General features: G+C 34.2%; 1 protein-coding gene across 3 annotated transcripts in view; it reads right to left on the bottom strand.

Moving 5' to 3' along the window:
• The window catches only part of LOC121407764 (ankyrin repeat domain-containing protein 12-like), a 46,562-nt gene extending 23,308 nt beyond the window's left edge, over positions 1–23,254 (bottom strand). Inside the window, exon 1 of one of the 3 annotated variants that reach the window (XM_041598960.1) lies at positions 23,200–23,254. The gene's annotated coding sequence lies outside the window, so the exon portion shown is untranslated. Of the gene's footprint in view, positions 1–4,905; positions 5,155–23,199 lie in introns of those variants that run through there. The other 2 variants (XM_041598959.1, XM_041598961.1) reach the window with 2 other exon arrangements.
• Positions 23,255–23,661: the final 407 nt, after the last annotated feature.

Here is a 23,661-nt window from a genome sequence, read left to right as displayed (position 1 = left end):
GTGGTCCTTTATTTGTTTTTCCCTCCCACACATCCCCTCTCTCCTAATCAGGCAATGATTAGGAGGACCATAGACCAACACATTCTAAACAACCATGTAGATAATCAGCTTTTCTTATGAGCATACACAATTAATCAGATCCCCATGCACATAAATGTACTGTACATGGATTTTACAATAAGCGGTTTATTTTCCTTTGTTTCAATGCCAATTCCTAACATCACCAACTCGTCTACTATCATTTGGTCAACCATAAGTTCGTTTAATAAGGCCACGGTCTAATTGCCATTTCGTCCACTAACCATTTCATCTAATTACCAGTTGGTCCAATAGCCATTAGGTCCATGCCATTTGGTCTAATTAGACTAAGTTTTAATAGTACAAAATGAATGAAAATTAAATGAACATTAATTACACCAAATGGTAATAAGATAAAAGTGTCGTAGACTGGTGATGAAGCGATGATTGGACCAAATGGTTATTGGACCATCTTAGATGAAATGTTGGACAGAATGGCATTAGACTACAATTAAAGAGAAATACCAGTAGTTGCAGTAAACACTGATTTCATGAGAAAGTCTGTAAAACCAGGCTTAATTGTCAGTATATCATCGAGGATCTAGATCTGGTAAAGTTACATCAACTCATCTTTGTGAAATCTTGAAATCTACGCTGAAAAATGTTCACACTGAAGATCACCAACACAAATAGGCACACGTGGGACAGCGTATTATTATTGCTGGAATAAAGACCCGACGGAAGTGACCGAATCTGCGCTTATTTTGCTTATTTCTCAGCAATTACACAGTTTCTTCCAGAATCCTTTGGCACATATTTTTTATTCATACAAACAGACACTTGGGTGGTCATTACATTCGATTCTGTAAAAAGTCATTTTGAGATCGTTACCAATACTGGAATTTATCTTTAAGGCAGACCATGTGGTGAGTGAAAGAGTTGGCAGTGGACAAAGCATAGACAGAGTAAATTTTATCATTTCTTGAGAAAAACTGCTTTGCTTGAATAATAGACCTTTGTGATTTTCTGTACACAATTCAAATGAATAATCCTTCGAAATAAAAAATAAAATCCTCACTGCCTATCAATGATTATTTCCAATATAAAAAAAACTAACATAATAATACTAAAAAAAAGATAGATCAAAATGACCATTCTCTTGATTTAAATATGTGTCTGACCGATAAGATTTTACAAAGTCAACCAAATTCCTGGCAGATAATTTGGTGATTTTGACAATTATTCTCGGTCAGACACATTAACCAAGTCCAAGAGATTATGGATTATCTCCCAAGTGATTCAGAAATTACTTGTGTGATGTTGACTTACTTTACACTGAAATTATCATTCCCTTATGTAGGTCTTTTTTTTTAATCTGAAACAAACCCTATAGATACAACAAAACACAAGCATATGTAGCATACTTGTAAAAGTAGTCACTTTTCATATTACTACTGTTCATATGTAACATTAAACACAAGAGCTAAATTTCACAACATAACTGCATCCATGTATGTACTTTTTTGGTAAACCATATTATGAGTTTTGTAATTAAAAAGAGAAGTTATTCCTAAAAACAGACAGATGCATGGAACAGTACATCATGTCAAAATATTGAGTATCATGCACACTGATAATTAAAAAAAAGGACGAGGTGTGATATTTCATAGAGTTGCAAATTGGTATTGATTTACAAACAACTTCGCCAAAATACACATGCATGTAACATTAAATTTCTATCAGAATTGCCTCATTCTGCTCGTAGTTTCCCAAAACTGTTCATCATTTTACATACTGGTATGTCATATATTTAACATGCTTTTGGTTGGTACTACGGGGGGGGGGGGTAAATTTAATTCCCATGTTAAGCCCCTAACTGTAGTTACATAGTAGTATGAATACAGTGCATCATGTGACTTGTATCCTCTTCTATTATACTGCCATAATATCACATGTAGACAAAGGCAATCAATAGAATAGGACATAGATAGGTTATGTAACTGCTATTCAAACTTCATCTCCTGTAGGGACATAAAAGAATTGTATGCCCCTATAGAAATTGAACTATGGGGAAGAATTAATGAGAGTACTTGTGGTGGATGGAATGACGTGGAAGATTTCACAATAACACTATGGATGATCACAATATGGTCTATACCCTAATGATGACTCAAGATGAGAGCGATGATAATGAATTTATATGTATCTAGCACTGAAAAATATTTAAAACATAATGTGCACATGATGACATTATATTAATAAATCAAATTTTCTTGGACTGAAATCCACTTCCAAAAAATAATTTATTTCAGTTGATTTCACAGACTTCAGTTTCAGTGCTAATGTAATAACAAAAATATATAACAAAAGTAATGATACTAAGTACAGCTACGATAGTAACTAAAAAAATAACAGCAACATGGTGATAATACATGTAGGGTATAATCATTAATTATGATAAACAAATAATACAACTTATTCAATAAAAATGGTTCTCAATTTCACTAGATAATAGATCATAGATAATAGATGAACTATTATCTATGATAGATTATGTATTTAGTAATTTTGTGAAAAGACAGAACGAATAGCATTTGATTATTATTACTTTTTTTCTTGTTTTTTTACATAAATTCTGTCCACCCCCCCCCCCTCCCCTATCTCTCTTTCTCCAGCTCCAAGAAAAAATATCACACAAAAATTAGAAAGGAGAGTACCGTTTTCCTTCTCTCCTGCAATACCTTGACAGAATGAAGAAAACAAAATCAGATTAACAATTTTCTTCTTTTCTTTTTTATCTGTCGGTGGAAGTAGTGCAAAATGGTTCTTTCCTGTGGCTCCAAGATGAATCATTCCCTGTACAGCATGTGTATGTGAGCTTGGAGTATTTTGAAACTAGACTTCCTGATTCAATCATCGAGAATTGGCTTAATCATACACCAACCTCTCATCACATCGCAAAGATGGAATCATTCTTTTCTTAAATATTAAATATTGTTTATAAGTTTGCACAACTTTTGATTTATTACAAAAATATTTTAACTACTGCACATGGATCATACAATGTTGTCCTAAAATGATTTAGATATGATCAATCATACGAAAAATAATGTGCAACGAAGTAGAATCAATTATAAAAGTAAAAAAAAAATCATGATACCCTGTAAAGTCTGGGAAATAACTAGGAACATTAAATCCTATCCCACATGCCCCCACCCCTAAAAACTGGAATAGGGAACAAATTTGTTATTCTTTAATTTCAAATATTTATTTGCAGATGAATTTGTTGTAAGGCTGCAGAATTTCAAATGTTATAAAAATATTTTACCTGTTCTTAGAATATATCTATATTAACTTCATAAATTTTACTGCGTATAGGCCTATCAAACATTGAGATTTTTGCTTTAACCCTTATCTATGACAAAGATTAAAGCTGGTGTTTTCTAATCTATCAAACGAAAACAAAACATGGAAGCTGAAACTACAGTTTGCACATATCCTATTTCAGCCCACAAATTGCAGTTTCAAATGGTCTCGATATGAAAATAATGATAAAATGTAAGCATATCTGCATGTATGCTATTTATATTCATTGCTCTGCAGACAAGATCAGGAAAGACTTGACCGATAGAATAAATCTTAGTAATTTCAGTCAATACAACAATTTAAAAAATGAGCAAGCACATTAATCAATAGAAAAAAAAACTTAGGCATGTACATGATAATTAGGATAATTCTAAAGTATCCTAAAAAGTGTAATAGAATAGTGTGCATATGAAATACAACAACACTCGTTACATATAAAACCTTGATAAAAGCTTCATTTAGATGTAGGCCTACAGTACTATGAAATATGAAATCTGCCATCACTTTATATATATTTTTTTTTAACAAACAAGTACACACCTAGTAACCAATAATGCATATAGCATTTCCATTTATTTGAAAACAAGATAAAAGAGTATTGTAGATTAAATGCTTTGCTCATGGGCATAAGTGCCGCGGCCGGGGCTCGAACCCCGGACTTTTCACGTATAGCCAGGCGCCTTAGACCACTCGGCCACGGCACCTCTATGGATAATTCTCCTGGTAATCTTTATCCATTTCCCAAGATCCTCAATAATTCATGTTAGTTAATTCATGTACATGTATGTAAGGAAACATTTCTTTATTCATTAATTTTGAATAAGAAATGAATCCATTGTGTTCATCAAACTGGGCATCTTGAATGAATAATAATAAAATATGTTGCTTCAAATTTAAATTCACTGGACATAAGGCATGCAGATACGAGTCAAGTATTTTTTGTAATATACAGAAAAATAATATCAATAGTTCCAGCATTAAAATGCATACAAAAAACAAGAAATTGGAACGCATTTTACGAATGATTAAAACATTTAACGCCATGAACTACATGTATGTTACAGTACCAGTGATCAGGGCAAATGTTCCAAACATAGGAAAGAGATCTGTCAATAAAATTCACATTATATTCACATAATTTTGAAAAATGCTTAAATTTAAACTAAAAACATTATGTAATAAATATGTAACATTGTTTCCAGTTGGCATGGTTGGTAAATTACACATTTTGAATTATTTAAAGAGATAAATCATTTAGAAAAAAAAATACTAGAATTAAAATTTATAAGAAGTGAATTAATTCAATCTGAATAATAACAAACAAACAAACACATGTAAACAAATCATAATTCAACATCAGATAAATAAACATTATTTCCACCCACACATGCCACTGAGCAGCATGGCACGGAAAAAATACAAAAATTTACAATTAAATTCAAAGCTCAAATAATGAAAGGCGAATTTCATCATGTGTGTGGCACAACAACGATAATCTATTACTGTGATTATAATTCTTACCTTTGGAAAACATTCTGGTTTGGGCTGCAATGAAATATTTACTCCCCCAGATCCTGATCTGCACATCACACCACATTTGAAATGAAATGCAAGGAGAGCCAGGGACGGTTGCTACCAATGCACTCAATGCATACAGAGCTAGTTAGCCTGAGAGCATGCATCACACACTCACACACAGAACACACACACACTCCATGCAAGAGTACTGAGTCATGGCAGTGTGCTCATATTGCATAGTCCTTCCTTCTTCTTTCTATCGTTCGTTCGTTCGTTCAATCAAGCTTGAGGGCCTCGCTCTTTTTTCCTGACTTGCTAATAATAATCCTCACAACATGTGACCGTTCTAATGCCTGTGTATTCAGAATACTCCCTGTACCAGGCTACCTTGCTTCGCTACACACAGTCAATGCTTTGCATTGACCCGATTGACAGAGAAGGGATAGAAAGAATAAAAGAAAGAAGAAGAGAATGGGGGAAAATCCATCACCCATGCAACTCCTGGGGAGTAGCTCTATTATCATGACATACAGTAGAAAAGAGTGTGTCTGAATTTGGAATCCTGTGTGTACAGTGTGGGGGTGTGTTTGTTTGAAAGATATGGAGAGGGAGGGAAGAGATACAGAGAGAAAAGATGGGGAGAATGAGACAGAAAAAGCTTTTGTTGTTGACAAACCACAATCTTTTGTTCGCTCAGATAAAAGACCCAGGGGGACTTCGGACTTTGCAGATGAGATCAATTGTCATCAAAATCTAAATGAGATAGGGTATGCTTTCAGTTAAATGCTGTTGGGAATGTATTGTTCTGTAAAAAGAGGGAAGATGCTTTATGATCAGACTTTGAAAAAATAGTGTTTTGTTGCTGATGACAACTATTAAATTGGAAATCTCTTGATTTTATTGTATTTTGTCTGGGGAAAATATTAGACATATCAAGAATTCAGATGGGAAGAATAATTGCTCTTCAAATATGTTCACACAAATTTACCATATGTTACATTTCATAACTACAATGATCATATCCATGTAATAATAAGATAGTTGTACTCCATGTAGGTCCATTGTAAAATACGTGGAGGCTTACTGCATGAAAATATTTCACTTTTACTACGAAAACAAGGAAATTCAGACGAACTAAGTTTACAGATATACATGTAGTCATAGGCCTATCCATATGTGAATGTAGAGTAAATAGACTATTTTTTGTGCACTTTTGAAAAAAAATAGCAATTAACTTTCAGTTTCATATTGACAATTACAGAATCCAAACAGTTCAAGATCAATTTTATGTAAAATGATTGTCATTTCCCAATACACATAAGCAATGAAATATAAAAATTAAGGACCCGAACTTCATTAAAAAGTTGAGTATGAACATAATGACGAACGCAACTAAGTTTGGAACTAAAATTGTAACAAAAGCCTGATCAGACCCTAAAATGTAAAGCGGAAACTTTCCATATTCCTACCAAGGTCAGTCATGATAAGAATACAAGGGGACTATTAACACAAATTTGTATTTAGTTTGGGAAAATAAAAACATTCACTTTCAAGATAATTTTTTTAAATTCATCATAAAAGCATGTTGGGACTACACCGTAAATCAGATGTATGAAAAATGTAATCAAATTTTTAAAAATGGGTTCCCTATAAATACTTTTGTCTGATCTCTCTGTTGCGAAGACCCACTTTTCACTTACGTACAAGTATGGTATGGGAAGAAAATTTCAGGATAAGATCTTTGTTTAGGCCTACAGCAAAAAATATTCGATTACTCTAATTAGATAAGTGTTCAGCGCACACATCTTCTTCAAAAGCATGCAGCGTGCATACAGAACAGGCAAATTTCAGTTGTTTACAACAAGTAAATTTACGGAAAATGTATTGTAAATTAATGAGTTTGATTTGTGGAATTGGAAACGCTTATACCTTGGTTTTTGAAAAGTATTAAACCATTGGGCCTATATCATAATATTTTCAAAACTCTCGTGAAAAACAGATCTCAATAATTAGCTCTCTCAAGATTATATTCGTTCATAATTCAGTCTTTACCAGATCTACATCCTCGCTTTACATTTTGAAAGGGATATCGGATAATCGATATTATATATTGTGAAATGGGGCCATAAATTTCTATTTTTAGGTTTGAAAGTGAATGAGGGTGAGCTTATACCTTGGATATGATGCAAAGAACATAGGTGCCCATATAGGAAATATATGAAATTATACGCCTATTTATACATGCGTACAAATTCCTTATCTTTACATAGCCTACATTTATTAAATAGGCCTATTTATCTGAAGAGTAATATTGCATTTTCTAAAGATCACAGACTTAATTTCTACTTCTACTGAATAACAAATGCCTTCATGATTGCAAATAACATTGCAACAACACAGGTACAACAGCCATTAGGAAAAACACCACTTTGCACGTACATCATACAGAATGTGCATACACCATACCGAATTCACATCACATCACACGTACACTACCAAGTACCAGTACTGTGTAGAATGCAGTGTGGTGAATTTGCTTATTTAGCTTTAGGGCATGCTGTAACCTCCTTTATGCCTTGGCCTCAGTGAATAATAAATCCTCCTTGTGCCCCCCTACTGGCAAGAGGCCATGTGTGCTCAACATGGAATGCGGATATCTGGAAAAGCGCTGCATGAAGAGGTTATCATGCTAGACAGGGCCAAGGCATCAAGTTTTTTTTTTTCCTTCTCCCTTTTTTTTCTCCCTGTTTTATTCAGCCAAGTATGGGATTTAAAGGGAATCAAGATAAAAGGGAATCCAGACATATGGGAATCCAGATATAGCTGTGCTTCTTCAAATCATTCCTAGACCTGTAGGAATGATCAGTGAAATGACAATGTTCAGAATAGAAAAATGTACAATCCTTTTCCAAACATGGTGACATGATGCCCAAAATATTATAAATTGTTCTCCCTTTTTACAATTTGGGTCCCCTATCAACCCTTCCCATGACAACAATCATCTAATATCTTTAAAGCTTGTGTATAGTTTTGGTAAATCCACCAAAATGCACCTATCACTATTCCAATTCATTGCTAGCTAATATGAATGGATATGCCCTATAACAGTTATGATGTGGAGGATATGAAATGAAAATGTGTTTTACAGGATAAATTTTGCGATTTTACATGGAAATTTAACTTGATCGGGTCACCCGATCAAATTAAAATATCTGTGTGTTTTTGTCTTTCAATTAAATCCTATTCCAAATCATGGAATGGGCTGAAACTTTCAAGATATGTTCTTTGTCTGTAACTTTTGGATATCTAATCACTAAATTTATAAGATAAGTGCTTGAATGCCCATTTTTTTAATTTAAAACAAGCATCGCCGAAAGAGGGAGCTATATATCCAAGATTTGAATATTTGAAATTTTCTCAGAGAAGTGCAGTTGGAAAAATATCTAATGGTCTCTACGCTTCAGTAAGACTGTCATATTAGATGATATTCGATTATCGATCACATTATTGACCCTTTACCAAAGCTATACACAGGCTTTAAAGATTGTTCATATTTGTGAAGTTTTCAATAATTTGTCTTGTTTCGCACTCCTGTCTTGTCTTATCTTCCAGGTTATGTAGACCAACGTTTATATTTATACCAATCCTTTTGTGTAGGCCAAGGTAGCATAAATAAGTAATATAGGCCAACTCAAAGCTTTCATGTTTATTTAGTTGCGTACACACCCTAAATGTCAGCTAATTATTTTTTGTTTGCCTTCAGTTTGAAATGTGTAGCCCAACCATCCAATTTAATGCACTATGTGATGCTTGGGAGAAATTAATATATCTTCCATCATCCATGTAATAACTCATGAATTATGAAAAATTCATCTTTAGCATTATTATTCTATCAAAATGGAAACCAATCTATGCATCTGCCTCTGAGCCCTGAAAGCTCTTCAGTTTTCCCCTCTAATGTTATTATGACATTTTATGGAATTTTAGAAACTATGAATTTACATGTACATATATTTTTCCTTTCTAACTACATGCTGCTTTCTTTGAAAAAAGTATTAAAAGCAGGAAATTCTTAATGAAGTGGGTCTAATTAGGCCTTTACCATGACAAATATAAAATTGTTTATCCGCATTAAAGAGTGTACAAAACTTCATATGTTTTCCCACATAAAGTAAAATCTAAAGCCCTAATGTCCCTGCCCTAATGTATGCATGTGGTCAGTGCAGAGGAATATCTTTTTTTTTTTTGGGGGGGGGCAACAAGAGATGTCTCCTTTCTCTCTCTCTCTCTCTAAAGATATGATCCTCTGCACGGATGCTCATGAATGTATGACATAAGCCTAGATTGGTTGAAATTGATAAATCAAAGATTGTATCAAATTCAGTGCTGTAAATTATATAGGCCTATAGGTAGAGGTACTTGTGTTTTAAGGATATTAGTCTATTGCTGACAAGAGTGCAATGTGCTACTTTTCCTATGTGGGACAATTAACCTCAGCAACCACCCCCCCCCCCCTTGTGTTGGGTAGAGTTGTGATCAATTAATATTAATTCTAGGGTCCTTCTAAAATGGATTAAAAAAGGGAATACAATCTTCTGTACCTAAAGTTTGCATTTCAGAGAAAAAAATGATACCTTTGTTTATAGTAAACACTTCAATGGACGTATTAAACATACAGTTTGTGGCTACAGTACTCTAGAATACAACATTCTAGCTCGGCCCAATGTCTGAGAACATTTCAGAAAGGGCACATCTCATAATGAAACCCAATGCTATAATGAAATGCTGTGTTGTATTTTAAAACAAAATCTTTTTGTAATCTCAAATGCTAAAAACTGACATGATAGGCTTCTAAAGAAAATATTTTGGTTGAAATGTTTATAATATTTCCCTTCAACCAAATCTAAACTATATCTCAAAACAAAATCAAAGCCATATACTATAGCCACATCAGACAGCATTATCCAAAGACGACGATGATGACGATGATTGCTGCTGCTACCGCCGCCACCACCACCACCACCTGGATTTATTTTTTGCCTTGGATACAAAGCACCGCTATTATTACTTCGGCTTTAGCTCGAGCTACCAGTTTTTCATTTCATACCGGGTATGCATTCACCTCATCTGGGTCTAGTGCAGCACAGTATGGCTGAAGGAAAACATGACATGGCTAGGATTCAAACCTATGACCCTCTGTTTGAAAGACGAGAGTCAGAACCACTAGACCATGATGCGCCCAGACTATAATTAAAGTAGATCCTCATTCCTCACCAGAGATGCAATATTTTCATGTCCACCTCACATTGAGGTGAACCATGTTCGTTAGATTCGTTAGTCCGAAAACGTAATGATTAACGAACCTTATTTCGTTTTCGGATTAACCAACCTTCGGAACAACGAACCTTATTTCGTTTTCAGACTAACGAACCTTTGAAATATCAAACCTTTAGACTAACGCCACAGATGTTCGGATTAACGAACCCTTTTACGTTTTCAGATTAATGAACATCGAGGTATAGGCAGTTTAAGAGTTTCGGAATTACGAACCTTCAGAATTACGAAGTGTAACTGTTTTTAGTACCACCTGTATTTCATATTTGAAGGAATACCAGTATTTTTTAGTGATAGGAAGTACAAAATATTATGTTGCATAAGGGACTACACACTGAATAATATTGATTGAAATCATAAGTTAAAGGGATACTCTAGGCTGAAAATATGATTTGATCAAATTAAGAAAAAACAGAGAAACAAAACACTGAAAATTTGATCAAAATAGGACAAGGAATAACAAAGTTATGGCTTTTGAAAGATTTGTATTATTCTGATGAAACATTTCTAGGCATGTTTTCATGAATATTCAATGAGCAAACTGATGTCATATCCCCACTTGATCTATTTTATCATATGAAATTAGGTTTATTTATTTTTTCCCTTCATGAACCATAAATATTGGAATAACTGATTAAGTGCATTAGATATTCATTGCTGCAACTTCTTTCATTACATGGGAGACATATCATTCACACATGTATGAAAAAATGAAACAATTAAGAAAAAGTGAAGTGAGGATTTGACATCAACCCATCTAATGAATATTCATGATAACGTGCATATAAATGTTTTCACAAAATATTGCTAATCTTTAATATTTGCTAATCTTTAATATTCTATTACTTCATTTTAATATTTATTATCAGATTTTGATGAAATTTTTAGCATTTTGCTCTGTGAATTTTGCTCAATTTATTTAGATATAAATTTTTCCGCCTGGAGCATCCCTTTAAAATAAACCAAATCTTTAGTAGGAGTCAGGTGTGTCCATTTCTTGTACTTTTTATTGGCATACTGGTATTACCAATAATTTCTTTACCAAGCATATAGGCCTATAATAATTTGTCACACAGATAAAATAGTGTGAAAATTCACATACACGCTTTAGGTTTCCAATTTAATAGGCTTATAATTTTTTTGTCAAAGTCATCAAAACGGAGTTCTGGACTCGCTGGGGAAGGGGGGGGGGGTTGGAGTGGTTCCATGACGTTTGTTCTGGCGACCTCCAACCTAACCTGCAAAACTTATACCCTTTTCATAAACCCATCCTCCAATTAGCCGCCTAAGAGTAATGCGGATAATTCAACAAAAATTGCATTCACAAACTCCGAAAATAAGCCGCATTATTTTTACGAGCGCCCATCCTGAAAAAGGCGGATAATCGTCATGACAACAGGACACGCCCCTCCGATGCGGTTGTGTTGAAAAAGGGTGACCTTGTGACCGCACCATGGCAATCATCCGCATTATTTGGAAATGCGTTCATAAACTCAAAATCTTGTCCCTATGCTGCTATTATGCGGATAATAGCAGCATCAAAATAATGCGGATAACTCTGGTCCTCCTCCAATTTTACAACCAAATTATGCTGCTATTAGCCGCATAATTGGGTTTATGAAAGGGGTATAAATAAAACTTAAATGCTTATCTCTGCACTATTTTGGTCCAAAACTCTCATTACAATCCTAACTCTTTAATACTCTAGAAATGTCTCAGGAGCAAATGTCATATCAACCTGTAGGCCTACATGTACATGCATGTTTGCATTGCCTTCTCCAAGGAAAAAAAAATGTAAGAAAGGTCCAAGCCATTTTTCATGTGAAATGCTTGTAGGTAACCTACATGTACAAGCATGTAGCCTGTAGGTCTAAATGCACTTTAATGGCCATATTATCATTAACAATAACATGAAGTATAATTTAAGTTATATCAAGAAAATTGTTTACTTATTACATTTCACATGTCCTTTCATGTGCATCATTAATGTAAACATATTGATTACGGTATCAATATTCCAATTACAAAATTTCTATGATATAATGCACTTGATTCAATTCCGTTTACTCCTCTTGCCGTGGGTGTGGCTTTTAACAAACATCATGATCTGTTAGTGCTTTTATTTTGTTGCTTCATAAATTTGAATGAATGAAATTGATGAAATTTGATCATCGGTATAAATTCAAGGATCTCAAAACAAAATGAATTATACATTGAACATTACTTAGCGAGTGGGCCTATTAAATGATTTTTTTATATTAGTTCACAGAATGCTTGAGTGGTTGCTTTAAAAACTTGCCATATGGAGCTAACTACACTTTGAGGACTATGAACAACTGCCTTCGCTCCATGCAGTCATATAACATGTCAGGGATCACCTTTAACACAAGCACAGTATGGCTTCATATAAAGGGATCAACTTAGCAAGTTTTGTTTTGCACCTCATTTCATTTCATCCATTGATGTAATTATAAATTTGTCCTATTCCAAGTCTGAAAACAACAAAAACAAATTGTCATCAAAATTTGTGTACAAAAAAGGAAATACAAGCAGAGCATATGTGCTTGAAATGAAACAGAAATTGTTAACAGTCCTACATTACTAGAACATGTTTGATCATGGAAGTTCTATAACAGATTTATTACGTTCTTTGTCATTTCTTCATTAAAAAAAAATCTGTATGATGTCTATATACCCTTTATATCTCAGGGGCAGCTAAAATAAGACCTGTTCTTCCATAGGTGTCCCCATCCACAATAATTTGTGTATATTATGTTTAGTGCAGTATATTATATATTTACTTCATGCATTTTGTTATGTTATATTTATGTCTTTTTACTGTTGTGAATGAAATAAACTGAAATGAATTGAAGACAACAGTTTGCAGCCTGATGAAAGGTTTTGGCTTACAACTTGCCAACCACACCCCCTTTGACATGGCCAAAACACACTACACTAGTAATGTGAAGACGACTATGGATGGGCTCCTAATGGTGTCCTTCCACAAGTCATCATCATTTGGCTTAGCCCACACTAAAATGGCGGTTATAACTCCTCTTTGCCAGAGTAAACACCAAACATGGTGTTCACAAGGTTATTATTTTGTGCTGGAATCAGAAGGGGAGCTGGGGCCCCGTTGCGGAAAGAGTTGCGATCAAACAAGTAAAAAAAATCTTGTGCAACTTGATTTACAGCCAATAAAACACCCGTATGCAGAACTTGCGCTTGATATTTTGACCTGCGTTTAAACGCAACTGTTTCTGCAACAGGCCCCAGATGTCCTAGGAGACAAAACACCTGAAACATCAATATGATCAATCTTGTGATTGTAAATAACATCCTCAAAGACATTTGAAGTGATGTGAAAATGCAATACCTAATTGTTAATGCCTACCTATCCAAATCATTTTTTTCTCATAAATTTCTAATAAGACAGAAGAAGAAAGCATAAGCCTACTTGGGGATTGATTCATGGAAGTTCTATAAATTTTATATGCCTAAGATGGCATTTCTTTTTATTGCATTGAATTCACATTCAATGCAATAAACTCTATCGGGAATGTGAGCAATATTATAAATATACAAAAATATCAATGCAAATTTGTAACCATATGTTCATCAACATAAAAGATGCAGCAATTCAGGCTACATTGGCATTTCGCTCAACTCGTCTTGCATGTGGAGAGGGTTTTGAACATATGGAACAGAACAAACAGGCTTCTTGTATGTAGTAGAAGCATGTTGCAGGCTGTGAGATAAGCCTGATCTAACAAATGATGGGCCATGTCTAAACTGTAGAGAATGAACATAAGGGAGAAGATTGCCATGCCTGGACGGTAATTAATCCATCCTGTGTAGACTGAAGAGCAGATTGAATCATCCATTCACTTCCAGTCCAGTTTATATTCATTTCATAATCACAAACCAAGGATATAAGCTTGTTAGAAAGGGCTATAAACAGACACTGGTTGTGGATTACTTCAATAAAGCACAGGAATAAAAAAAATGGTCCATGCTTGCCTATGTAGATTGATATTCGATAATGCATGTTGAAACTGTTGCAAGTCAAAATTCAAATGATAACTTGCCTATGCTTACAACCCCAATACCTCAAAGCAAATGAAAAATAAATGTGATATCGTTAACCTTATTCTGAACCACAAGGGAAAAATGAATGGCTAATATTTTGAAGGATTATAAAGAAAGTAATTTTACTTTGTTTCTGTTAAGGAATATCCTATTCTTGACTCAAATCCTAATCCTGTCTACAGATTAAAAAAAAAAAAAAAAAATTGTGTCATCTTGATATTTCACAAGCGATGTTTTATTATCCCATGCAAATAATAACAAGAAAACCTGGTGCAAACGGGTATTTCTTACTAATAAAGACAAGAGATTTGCTGACCATTGACCATAACAACTCAATGCCATCTCCAAAGAAACGCATATACTGACCACAGATTATATCCATTCACTACCTCTACTCTTCACAGCTTGAAGAAAAGATCAGACTTTTTATCATCTAAGCTTTTAATCCCTTCACATCCTCACCATTAAGGGATTATACACTACTATAAAATTTCCTTTCATCAACAAACAAAGACTATGATCAGATAGCCAGCCAGACTAATGGCCATAACATCAAAACACATTGAACTTCTGAAGCAGGAAACCCGATAAGCCCCCCTGGCTTCTCAGAATCAAGTAATTCACACTTGGGATGTTAGCAGAATAACAAGCCTTTCTTTCTTTTCTTTTTGTCCACTGTAAGTTTGCTCAGTCATCTTATCCAACTGCAAGTCCAGCATCATCACATTTCTTTGTATTTAATACAATAGTCTACTCTGTAATATGAGTATTACCACATAACCCCATTTTCAGACAAGAGTTCTAATACACTGTATGGATGTGCATCAGAATGTTATTTTTTTCTACTTTGATAATTTAACAAATCTATACTGATGAAATGTTGCATTTTTTCCCATGTAATTTGGGAGATTCACAGTATGTTGTGCCACTTATTGGTTGTATCGGACAGGCCTGAGTTCGCAATGCCTCATAGGAAAAAGTCGACATTTCTCGCGCACACTAGTGCATGCATGTGATTATGCTGTGCTGGTTTGCATAAAATTATGCTGTTTACCCAGGTCTAGGAGGTGGGAAAGAAATTTGCCGCATATTTCTTTGCGAATTTTTGACCATTTTCGGTGAATTCTTCCTCCACTTTTGCCACATGGTTTTCATTTTTGAAGCATCACAGTCACTGACAGTAAACGAGCACTGTGTGCTGCCTGCACCTGTGCACGATGTCGACCCCAAAGTTATACCCTTTTCATAAACCTATCCTCCAATTAGCCGCCTAAGAGTAATGCGGATAATTCAATAAAAATTGCGTTCATAAACTCCGAAAATAAGCCGCATTATTTTTACGAGCGCCCGTCCTGAAAAAGGCGGATAATCGCCATGACAACTGGACACGCCCCCTCTGATGCGGTTGTGTTGGAAAAGGGTGACCTTGTGACCGCACCATGGCAATTATCCGTATTATTTGGAAATGCGTTCATAAACTAAAAATCTTATCCCGATGCTATTATGCGGATAATAGCAGCATCAGAGTAATGCGGATAACTCTTGTCCTCCAATTTTACGACCAAATTATGCTGCTATTAGCCGCCTAATTCATTTTAATTGGGTTTTTGAAAGGGGTATTAGAGATTGGCTGGTCTGCTAACAATCGGTCATTCATGATTTCTATTTAAAAAAAATATATTTATGTCATGAAAATTGCATTGTACAAATGACTGCTTTAATTCACACAATCATAATGAAACTGAAAGTGATCTGATCTTGAAGTAGAAATCAGGGTAAGCTAAGTTAATATTAGATGCATCCTAACAATTGTCAATCATATCGATGTTGCAATCCTGGCAACATTTTATTCTTACCAACTTCCCGTTCAAACACATTCCCAGTATCCCCTCTCTGTAGAGAGGAGCCACAAATGCAATCCCCCCAGCCCCCCTTCTCCACCCTTTTCCTTTTGAATAATGAATCAGGTAGAGAGAGAAAAAAAAGAAAGGATATATCTACCGGTAAATTGAATTTTGAATTACACCCCATACATCAAACACTGGACCTGCCTATTGACAAACAAATATAGGCATATAGGCCTACAGAATTTTGTTTTAATGATTTTTTTTTTACAAAATAAAAAGAGGAACTGAGAACACTTTTATCTATTTAAATAAATGAAATCAGGCTTTTAATTTGGTGTTTTAATTCAACTTTGCAAATGTTAATTTATCTCCAACTCTGTACTATCCAACTGTACAGGGGTTGACATGTAGGCATATCAGCGACGAAAGGCAAAATCTGATTGCCAATTTTGAATATTCAGATAGCAATCAGAAAACAAACCCTTGAAACAATGGTGGAATAAGGCAGTGCATTATTTTACTCTGAGCTCAGCGTGGGAGAGAATTAATGTTGATAAAATCAAGTAATTCTAATGAGAACGATACAACAGATACAAAATGTGTACCGTTATGAAACAGGTGTGGAATTTGCCTCTTGACTCTGTAATAACACACCACAAAATCTGCCATCATTACAGAAACGTCAGGAACAAAAGGGTATTTCCTCACTGTACTGTGTATTTACTCAGAATTCATTGTTAATATATTGATGAATTGATTAGTTTGCAACAATACATGTACAGGGTCTGCTTAAATGAGTTCCCTTTGTGAGACACTGTTCACACTGCTACAACAATATGCATAAATCCAAACAATGCACCCAACAACCAGCTACATGTATATCCAGAGCAATTACTTTCCAATTTAAAATTGCAAATCATCATCAATTGTAAAAGGGCAGACATGGTACATGTTATGGGCCTAGAGACCTAGAACATGCTTTTTTTTTAATTGAATTGCATGTGTGGCAGTGTGGACACCATTAAATGTGCTTTTATAATTACGGTATACTGACACAAATCAAATCAATATTTTTGCACAGTATTCAATCACATGTGGTGAGCAAGGATATACAAATTTATTTAAAGCCAATGATCAACATAATCACATTCCCCCCCACAAAAAAAGAGACTTCTAGCAGTATATCATCCAAACAATGGTGCACAAAGAATATGGTAATTTTCTTCTTTTTTCTTTATAAAATTATTTCAAAATCCATTCCGATTGGTTAAATTGAAACATGTTCCCATGTTGTTTTAGCAAACATATGGGTAGGGGGGAAATGTGATTACTAAATTTCATAGCTTTTATATCCATGTAGGCCTATTATACTAGTTCATTATTGAATTCTGAGAGCAAGGTCTGCCTCAAAATTCTTGAATGCACCATGGGGCCATGTCACAAATCACATGACTCAAATACATTAGGAGTCTTGAAATAACTTCAACGAAGGAGGAATTTGACTTATGGTGCACAAAACAATGGACTTTCAGAATTCCATAATGTTTGACTATGGCAGAATGATCCAGTGCAGGGCCATTCTTACTCACCTGTGTGACCGAAATTATGACAAACCTTGACTTTAATTAGTTATAAATCTAAGGATTTTCGATATCTATAATTAATTATGACTTAAAATTCACAGGAATTTCAAAATGAAATTAAACTTTCAAAATCAGGTTTTTTGTCCAAGGTCACACATGTGACCCACTTCTTTTGACCTCTAACCTTGAACCTGCATATTGGAGACAACAAAAATATTTCCAAAAAATAGCTGACTAAACATGTCAATGCTATATAACCTTTGAACTATCAAATCTTTAAAAATGTTAGATTTATACATAATCAAAGTCAAGATTGTAATTTAATTTTAGTCACACACGTGAACATGATACAACTACTACCAGCAACACATAGCAAAGTGATCCGACAAAAAATATGAAGGTTAACAATGGTTTGGTATGGAAATGATATGTCCTAAATGTACATTGAACTACTGTTAAAGGAAATAATATAGAGTCTACATGTAAATGTATGATGTAGGCCTTAATACAACAACAGACAATTTAAGCCTAAGGCAAAATGTAATTTGCTAAAATATCAATATTAACAACAAAGTATAATTTTAGATAGCCCCCATAAACTGCCATTGGATTTGATATAAAAATTTTATGATTGGTTATCTATTGTTCCCATATTGTAGCAGTTACATTTGCACAGAATAGCATGTTGGTTTTAACTTTTTTTGTAGTGTCAATGAATATAAAATTGACATAAAGTAATTCGGACTGAAAGTTACCAAGATTGCCATTTCCTCCAACTCCTGGGACCCATATCAAAGACAAAGGTTTTTGATGGACAACAAATATAAAAGAACACTTTTGACTGGATTCTGATCAGTGTTCCAAACAAAATGTTCATGTAATATTGATCTTGATTTCCCATTTAGTGATTGATTATAAATATGGAAGGTGCTATGATCATGCAAAAACTTCAATACACTTAGGCCTGCGATTTGTGATTATTGGCGATAGGTCAAACTTGACTATTTTCACAAGGTACTTCTGTAGCAAAATGAGAAGCAACAGCAACTTTCTTTTTTTCTTTTCTGTTCATACGCCCATATTCTTTCATTTCGATAATGCATCTTCTTTTTAAAATATAATTTCCAATTTATTCTGGTAAGAATGTAGGTCTACTATCATATTGTGGATTTGTTAAATTAAAAAAACTTTTTCTTTTCAACTCCTTTTGATTGTAGTGATTTCTGAAACAAATTATAAGGAACAACAACTCTTTTTTTTCCTTCATTTCAACAAAATCTTTTTTTACAATTATTTCGATCTCCATTTTATGCTGATAACAATATACAATGTAGGCCTAGTTTCACATTGAAGATATGATATTTAGAAGCTACTTTCCCCCATTTGAACATTGATGAAATGAGATATATTTCCATGAAATGAAATACATGCATCCGGCTTTGATTAAAATCAAATATAAAGTAAAAACATAAGCATATGTGGTTTCGTACTCTTTCATTATATTATGTATGTAGACACTGTTGAGATGGTCCCTAACAGTTACACAGGATACAGCCAGCTCTGGTAAACAGGAAAGCAGTGGAAAGGCTGTAGGTTCCATTATAGTCCCTGCTGCTTTATGCACACACATTCAACACACATGCTGGGTTTCTAGTCAATAGGCTTTTTATAGTACAGTGTTCAATGTACAGTCCATACTAGTCTACAGAATTCTGTAATGGGTGTGCTTGCATTATTGACCTTTGCGCAGCCATTGTAAATTTGATATATCTCTGAATAAATTGGGATTCAATATCCTGTATTTATTACAAAACAAGTTATAAATCCTGCAACAAGAATGGAACAATAGTGTAAAAAATATGTGGGAACAGAATCAATATGCTTAGGCACTTATTTCATCTAGTATTATGGTATTCAGTACTATTCACTCATAACTATGTGACCATACAATGTAGAATCTTCATGACGTTTGCCCTTATAGATCAAAACCCCTTTTATTTTTTTTTAGGAAGTGGAAAATCTTTTATCAAACAAAATTTTTTATTTACAGGTAACTCGAATAAGTCAAATCTCTTGGGACCAGAGATATCAGTTTGACTTAGAAGAGGTGTAGGCCTATAACACATTATATTTTTAATTTAATAAATCTGGTCTAAAATTTGCTTCAACTTGAGTGATTATTTGACAATGGATGGTCAACTTAGGCAGAGTTACCTGTATAAGTTGGATGGAAGGCTTATTCAGGAAATGGTTTACTATTGTATCATTTCAATCTTCACAGAAGAGAAATAAGCACACTCAGTAAGGCCCTATTTGCCTAGGCCTGTAGACACAATTTTCACCTTCATGATAGACATTTTAAGAACTATGATTTAGATCACTGATATATTCCTTCAAAATTTACGCATAAAACCAAAAGAACAAAGATATACAACAGCAAATACTTCAACTTTCAGATAATCAGCCTTCATTATCAGTTACAAAATAGGAACATTTATGCTACAAGTATACTAAATCAAGTTGTGGTAACAAAGGCCTTTCATACATTGATTGCTGGCTCCTAACAATTTGCAGGTATATTAACAAACAAAAATATGATATAATATTGGACATTATCCTATGAACAACATATAACAGAAAAATTGCATTTACAAACTATGAAAAGATTCTTTGTTTTTATAATTATTTTGAAGTTAGGCATCAACATGTAGGCATATTCATTCATTTTCAATCAATAAAAAAGCTCTGAATGTATATCTCAATTGCAATTTTAATACTTGCGTGTAATGGATAATACAGGTGTTAGTGTTAATGTCATGGTGTTATTACCATGGAACTCAGAATGCAAAGATGGACCAAATCATACCCATTGACTCGTGTGAGCATTCCTGCAGATTGTTCACAGGTCTACTAATCCAGACAAAGATTATGATTTTCATTATTCTATTTCATCTCAAGAAGAAAACTGCTATCCCTGCTTCCCCTGTTCCATCATCATCAATCAAAATCCTTGTAAACAGCTGACCAATACTACTGACAAGGCTTTCAGGTCTTGGGTTTAGATTCAATATATTTCATTTGGATGACAATTCATCCCATAAACCTGCCAATATCTCAAAATCAAATAAAATCAGAGCCTCTACCCCCCATACCCAGGTGTGAAATGCTGAGAAAATCCCCAGGAGTGATACAGCATTATTAATCAAATATTCTTCACTCTGTGCCAGGCTGCGAGCATGTTACACAGCTGTGTGAACAAAACCTTGCTATGTTCACACTTGCAATTTCAAATGTTCCAAAACATAGATAGTCACTGATTTTAAACATTACCCTTTCATAATGATAGAGGATAGAGGCTGACACAATTTGTTGCCACACTTAGGTCATCCATGCTCAAGATTTTAATCATAATAAAGTTCAGGATTGTCAATTAACACTACAGGTAGGTTCCTAAATCACATGTACTATCCCTGTGTTGGTTACTAGTATATCAAAATGATTTATTACAGAAATATACAGTAATAGTTAAATTATACAAGATTAGTGTTGGATGTCTAGACCTATTCATGATGCTGCTGCTGCACAAAAGGATACATATTAAAATGCCATGTTACACAAAATGAACAGACTTTTGAAAACAACTCAAGGAAGAATAAATAATTTATTTAATTCATAATTTATCTAATTCATGTCTATCCATGGGTATAACATGAAACTATGAATTAGGCCATATGATACGAATGTGTAGATGTATACATTACTTAAATTGTAAGCCTTCATCAAAGATAATATGAAAATTAGAACTACATCAATTACCAAATAACTATTTCACAGGTGTCATCAATTTAGTTTAAACAAAAAATTTGTCTTGACTTTATTGATACCATATCTAAAATAATGTTTGTAATCATGTTTCGCATGAACATAAAATCACCTGCGGTTTGAATAAGGCCTTCTTTCTAATCCACCATCAAGACAGGCTGTTGCCTCAAAGCATGAGTCATTTTACCAGAGTGTGTGCATTTCAGGCAGAAAAGGCACACAAATGCATTTTCCATTATGCTGATCACAGCTTGTTTGTCAGGAGTTATACCTGTCACAGAAGCACTGCTAGTCTCTTAACAAACACTCAACAACAAAAAACTTGAGAAAAACAGCAATTATTGATGTGAATTATTAGTATTACGGTGAATATTTTTCTGAATTAAAAAAAAATATTGATGAGTGTGTTTATTTTCAGTCCGATCCTGCAGATCTTAGCTTGCAACTATCATCGCATCTGTTTTCATGCACAAAGTATTTCATAACTTTCTGTTATTGATTTTTCAGCTGAGCACAGAGGTCAAACAGAAATATTAACTGTTATTGGAAGAGGAGATTGAAAATTTTCTTTAAAGACTGAGCAAATGAGAGGAAGCTTTATTACATGAAACATCACTGTTTTATATTCAGTACAATTTATGTGTATTCAAGAATCATGAAAAAAATACGGTATACGTCCTTGATGAATATGTTCTGTTGAAAGAAGGAACTTGTGGGCTTGCCATGTTTCATACAATCATGATTGACATTATGAAAAAAATCCCCAAATCCTGATGATTGGAAGTCACCTAGTTCTCAAAGGTGTAGTCCACATAATGTTAACACATTTTCACAGAAACAGCTCTAGATTAATACAAATGACTCATGTTTGTGCTTCTGAGTTGAAAATGGACATGAATGCACAGCTATAAATGGGGAAGTCCACCTTAACACCAAGGTAAAATAAACAAATCAGAGATTTATATTAAAGGTTTAGTGAAAATATCTAATAATGAGCTAATGATTTGTAAAGGCTGAATTGGAGAAATTCCTGTGAAAACTTTTATGAGCAATTTGCTTTCATACTGGCAAAATTCATGTGATTTTTCTGCTCTGAATAGAATTATCTATCGGTCTAACCCCTTTCACAAACCCATCCTCCAATTACCCGCCAAAGAGTAATGCAGATGATTCAATAAAAATTGCATTCACAAACTCCAAAAAACATCCGCAATATTTTTTACGAGCGCCCGACCTGAACAGGGCGGATAATTGCCATGGCAACTGCACACAACCCCTCTGATGGCGTTGTGTTGGAAAAGGGTGACCTTGTGACCGCGCCATGGCAATTATCCGCATTACTTTGGAAATGCGTTCATAAAGTAAAAATCTGGTCCCGATGCTGCTATTATGCGGATAATTGCAGCATCCGAATAATGCGGATAACTGTGGTCCCGCTCCAATTTGACGACCAAATTATGTGGATATTATCCGCATAATTGGGTTTATGAAAGGGTATATCATCACAGAATCCCAGGAAATTTCTGTGACCAAGTGAATATGAAAGTACCTATTTGAGATTGGATTTTTCTTTTAATGACATTATATAGGGTTTATAGTTCAATTTTTAATCAAGTACTTACATCATTGTATATAAAGTTCATCTAATAATCTACAGCTGTTTGCCAAGAATAGCCCTCTTCCTGCACATAATACGAAAGAGAAAGAAAAATACAGCTCATTTAAAAAGCTGATTACGATTGACCTATGATAAAAACAAATCTAACTGACAAAAATTTTGAGAGTCATGTTTTGTGACTGCTATAATGTATCTGAAATCTAATCGAAAAGTGACTTCAAATTGAGACTACTTCTATTTCTGGATGGGATAAAGTCTATTCATGTGAGATATAAAAGAAATACAATAGGTGCAGATGTTTACATTGTATGTTGCCACAGAGAAATACTTCCTGCATTTCCAATCCATCTGCTAATCCCCCCCCCCCCTCTTTCTCTCCCTCTCTCTCTCTTTCTCTCTCATCTTTTTGAATACATCTTTCCATCATAGTATCCTTTTCCCTCTAGGTCTCAATAAAAACATCTGA

This window comes from Lytechinus variegatus, chromosome 2 (assembly GCF_018143015.1).
Source record: "Lytechinus variegatus isolate NC3 chromosome 2, Lvar_3.0, whole genome shotgun sequence".
Taxonomy (NCBI): domain Eukaryota; kingdom Metazoa; phylum Echinodermata; class Echinoidea; order Temnopleuroida; family Toxopneustidae; genus Lytechinus; species Lytechinus variegatus.
This window is presented reverse-complemented; position numbering and strand designations above follow the sequence as displayed.